Below are 5,705 nucleotides of genomic sequence, written 5' to 3'. Positions count from 1 at the left end.
GATATTTCCATGCTCCATTCACACTTTCAAGCAATTGGCTGAGGAGATAAGCCTCCATAGGCCTGTGACTGATGGCTCCCTTGCTAGGGGCTGGCAGCTGGAGCCAGCTGACAAGTGCAGGAGGGAGCAACTTTCCAGGCTCCATTCACCCAACTCAGCAATTGTCTGGGGAGATAACACTTCACAGACCCACAGCCAAGAGCCCTTGTGCTGGGAACTGGAAGTAGGAGTTACCTGCCATGTACATGAGGGAGCAGCTTTCCATTCCCTGTGCACCCATCTCAGCAGTTGGCTGGAAAGATAACACTTCACAGCCCCATGGCAGAGAGCTTTTGCGATGAACTTAGGATTGGGTGGACTTGTGACTGCATTCACTCTTCCTCCACAAAAGCCTATGGTGGGCACATCTGAGAGGCTGGGGCACTGCATGAAAGCACCAGGAGCCCTCCCCAATCCCAGGGACACATGGGCATGTGGCAGACAGGGACTGTGATGCATTTGATCTGGAGGGTGAGAAGCAGAGCTTCTGGGACCACTGTGACCTGGAGCAGACCCCCTGTGGAACTGCACAGAGCCCAGACCGAGCTTGGCAGTCCCAAGTGCACAGAGAGAACTGGTGCACTGATTGGATTTCCTACAGAGTTGGACCCTGCCTAGTGGAGAGGCAAGGTTAACAGAGAGATGACCTGAGAGAAAGAAGTGGCTCAAGAGTGCCATCTGCTTTGTAGAACAGGGAAAGTGCACACCACCAAGCTGTAGCTCTGCCAAAATATAGATAAATGTTAAAGTAATCCTGTATATCCAAAAATAAACTTATCAAGTTAAGCAAATGCCCTGAGGACAACTACAGAAAATCATAAAGAACACGAAGAAATTAGAAGATATGGACAACCCAAACAACCAAATTAAAAAGCCAGAGAAGACAATAAACTTGGAGCAATTAATCAAAGAAGTACACAAATCTCCAAAACAAAACAATGAGTTGGCTAAAGACATAAAGGACATCATGAAGATTCTAGAAGAGCATAAAAATTTTAAAAGGGTAAAATTATAAATAGCAGATCTTATGGATATAAAAGATACTGTTGTTCAAAATAAAAATATATTAGAGACAAAAACATCAGTTTTGAAGATGCTGAAGAAAGAACAAGTGAACTAAAGGACAGAGAAATTGAAAGTGAATGCACAGGAAAACAAATGGTGAAAAAATTGAAAAATTTGAAACATATCTCAGGGAAATCATGGGCAACATGAAGCACACAAATATAAGGATAATAATTGGTGTCCCAGAAGCTGAAGAGAAGAGTGAAGGGCCAGGAAGGGTACTTGAAGACATAGTTGGGGAAAATTTCTCTCCCCTTCTAAATGAAATAAATACACAAATTAAAGATGCCCAATGAACTCCAAATAGAATAAATCCAAATTAACCCACTCTAAGACATATAATAATCAGATTGGCAAATGCTGAAAAGGAGGAGAAATTCCTGAAGACGGTAACAGAGAAGTGAGTCACCACATACAAGGGAAACCACAGAAGACTAAATACTACTCAGTGGCCACTGTGGAAGTGAGATGGCAATGGTATGACATTTTTAGGATTTCTGAATGAGAAAAATTGCCAGCCAAAAATTGTTTATCCAGCAAAGCTCTCCTTCAAAATCAAGGAAGAGTTTAAAATTTTCACAAACAAATGCTGAGAGAAATTGTTAACAAGATACTTTCCATGCAAGATATATTCTACTGGCTGAGAAATAAAGAAATGAGAGACATCTGAAGAAGGTAACAGAAATGAAGAGTATTATCAAGGGAAACTTAAAGTGAAAAAAAGAGGGGGGAGACAGAACTGAAAAATAAAAACTGAAGGATAAGATAGCTGATTCAAGAACTTCCTTCACAGAAATAATATTGAATGTGAATGGATTAAACTCCACAATTAAAACATGTAGATTGGCAGAATTGATGAAAAAGTATGAACCATCAATATGCTGTTTACAATAGATGCATCTTAGACCCAGCAACACAACGAGATTGAAAGTGCAAGGATGGAAAAAATATTCTACACAAGCTACAGCCAAAATAAAGCAGGGATAGCAATACTAATATCAGGCAAAACAGAATTTAAATGCAAAGATGCCACAAGAGACAAAATAGGATGATTTATATTATGGGACAACTCACCAAGAAATAGGAATCATTAATCTTTAGGCATCCAACCCAGATTCTCTGAAGTACATAAGAAAAACATGCACAAAACTGAACGAAGCAGTAGACATTTCTACAATAATAGTGTGAGATTTTAATACACCACTCTCTTCTATACATAGAAAAACCAAAGGACCAATAAGGAAACTGAGAACCTAAACATGTGATAAATGAATTAGACTTAATAGAAATATATAGAGAACTACATCCCAAATTACCAGGTGTATTAGTTAGGGTTCTCTAGGGAAGCAGAATCAACAAGAGTTATCTGTAAATATAATATTTTATACAATTGTCTCATGCAACTGTGGGCATGTATGAGTCCAGATTCCATAAGGCAGGCAGCAAACTGGCAACTCTGATGAAGGTGTTCAATGAACTCCTCAGGAAATGTTTCACTGGATAGCTGAAGAAGAGAAGGTCCAATCTCTTCCTAAAATGTCTTCAACTGATTGCATTAAATCCAGCTGACTGAATACTCTCATTGTGGAAGACATGCCCTTCATTGATGTAATCAGTCACAGGTGCAGTCAATTTACTGAAGATTTAATAAACCAGCCCTGTGGATTATTAACCATCCAGAAATACCCTTGCAGAAATAGGCCAGTGCTTGCTTGACCAGACACATGGACACCATCACCTGGCCAAGTTGACACATAAGCATAACCATCACAGTCCACCCCTTGTCAACTTGGCAGTTATACATATCACTTTAAACTATATTTTATCCATAAGTAGAGCACAATAACAGAAATATATTTCATCTAACAATACTCAGCTCTCATGTATACAAGAAATGCACTAAATGTCTCCTGAATAAGGTGCGAGTCGTTGGGTAACATTGACTTTTAAACTTGATTTCTTTTAACTTAAGTACTACAAAATGAACAATACAGTTCATTTCATGTGATAAGGGGATAAGAGGGAAGAAAGTAAAGATATTTGTTTTACAAACAAATATAAACATACTCATAACAAAACAAGGAGGAAATATTCATGTCATCATAGTCCATTTCTGTAACTGGTCACATGGTCACAGTCCATATTTATCACTACCTTCTTCCACTAACCATTCCATGTTCCCTTTAAACTCAGCAAGCACTTCAGCTGGCCATTATTCTTTGCCTAGTGGGGTGAACCAAACCATCATTCCTGATGTTTCTGGGCCGATGGTAGTCCTGCCTGGATTGGGTTGTTGCAGTTTTCCATTGACTTTAAACACAGAGCATGGTAGTACTAAGATGCCCTAGGGGATCTGCTATATTCCAGGAAAACTCTTCTTTACACCCATTGTGTAGTTGCAGTGCTATTTCCTCTTGATAGGCTTAATCACCCCAGCCAGTACAGGAATCCCCTTCCTTGCCTGTTGATTCAGAGACATGAGAAGCCCAAAGTGGCCAGGTGACAGTCTCAACTTCCAGTTCAATGTAATTACTGTTGTGTCTCCTGTTGGAAGCACTCCTCTTTTTGGAACTAAGACTTGTAGACCAACAGAGCTTAAGGTTGCAGGGACAGAAAGGAAAAAATTTTCCTAGTGGATCACTAGGAGTGATACTGAATGGTGTCACTCCTGATTATACCCAATGATTCCTGGACCCATGAAACCTGGCTATGGGAGAAACAGCACCATAGAGTGGACACTGATTCAGAGCATACACAGCCTCCTGGAGAACACTGCCCCAGCCCTGTAAGGTATTGCCACCTAGTTGGCACCATACAGTCTTCAAAATGTCATTCCACTGTGCTATCAACCCAGCTGCCTCTGGATGATGGGGAACATGGTAAGACCAGAGAATTCCATGAGCATGTGCCCATTCCCTCAGTTCATTTGCTATGGAGTGGGTCCCTGGTCAGATGCATTGGTTTGTGAAATTCCATGGTGGTGAATAAGGCATTGTGTAAGTCGACAGATGGCAGTTTTGGCAGATTATTGTGTGAAAGGGAGGCAAACCCATATCCAGAGTATTTGTCTATTCCAGTGAGAACAAATTGCTGCCCCTTCCATGATAGAAGTGGTCCAATGTAATCAACCTGCCACCAGGTACCAGGCTTATCACATCAGGGAATGGTGCCATATCAGAGACAGAGTTTGGGTCTCTGCTGCTGGCAGATTGGGGATTTAGCAGTGGCTGTGGCCAGGTTGGCCTTAGTGAGTGGAAGTCCATGTTGCTGAGTCCATGCATAGCATCCATCCCTATCACCATGACCAGTTTGTTCAGGATCCCATTGGGTAATGACGAGTGGCTGGGGAAAGAGGTTGACTGGTATCCACCAAATGGATCATCTTATCCACTTGATTATTGAAATCTTACTCTGCTGAAGTCACCCTCTAGTAAGCACTCACATGGGACACAAATATCTTCATGTTCTTTGCCCACTCAGAAAGATCTATCCACAAAACTCTTCCCCAGACTTTTTTGTCACCAATTTTCCAGTCATGATCCTTCCAAGTCCCTGACCATCCAGCTAAACCATTAGCAACAACTCATGAATCAGTGTATAAATGCACCTCTGATCAGTTCTCCTTCCAAGCAAAATGAATAACCAGGTGCACTACTCAAAGTTCCACCCACTGGGGTGATTTCCCCTCGCCAATGTCCTTCAGGGACATCCCACAAAGGGGCTGCAACATTTTCAGGTGGTGCCTGCATATCGTGCAGAACCATCTGTAAACATGCCTGAGTTTTCTTTTCCCCAGTCAATTGATTGTAAGGAACTCCCCAAGATTCCATGGCTATGTACTTGTAAAGAGAAGGTAACGTGGAAGGAGTGGGAGCCATAGGCATTTGGGCTACTTCCTCATGTAACTTACTTGTATATTCAGGACCCGCTCAAGCCCTGTCTCATATATACCATTTCCATTTTATTATAGCATGCTTCTGTGCATGCCCAACTTTATGGCTTAGTGGGTCAGCAACACCCAGTTCACGATAGGTAACTCAGGTCTCATGTTAACTTGGCCCATTGTTAAGCCTTCTGTCTACTAGGGCACAATAGCAGACCAAAAGCTGTTTCTCAAATGGAGAGCACTTTTCTGTGGAGTAGGGTAAGGCTTTACTCCAAAATCTTCAGGGCATGCATTGTGATTCTCCTATAGGAGCCTGCCAATATCTCCAAACAGCATCTCTATTTGCCACTGACACCCCCAGCACCATTGGATCAGTGGGAATGTATGGTCCAAGTGGCAGAGCACCTTGCACAGCATCCTGGACTTGTCACAGAGCCTCATCTTCTGGTCCCCACTCAAAACTAGAAGTTTTTCTGGTCACTCAGTAAATGGGCCCAAGTAGCACACCAAATGAGGAATATGTTGTCTCCAAAATCCAAAGAGACCAAAATAGGCATTCTGCCTCATTTTCTGTCATAGAAGTGGCCAGATCCAACAGCTTATCCTCCTTAGAAGGGATATCTTGACATGCCCCACAACACTGTACACCTGGAAATTTTACTGAAGTGGAGGGACCCTGTATTTTTATTGGACTAATCTCCCATCCTCTGACATG

This window comes from Choloepus didactylus, chromosome 10, assembly GCF_015220235.1.
Source record: "Choloepus didactylus isolate mChoDid1 chromosome 10, mChoDid1.pri, whole genome shotgun sequence".
NCBI lineage: Eukaryota > Metazoa > Chordata > Mammalia > Pilosa > Megalonychidae > Choloepus > Choloepus didactylus.
This window is presented reverse-complemented; position numbering follows the sequence as displayed.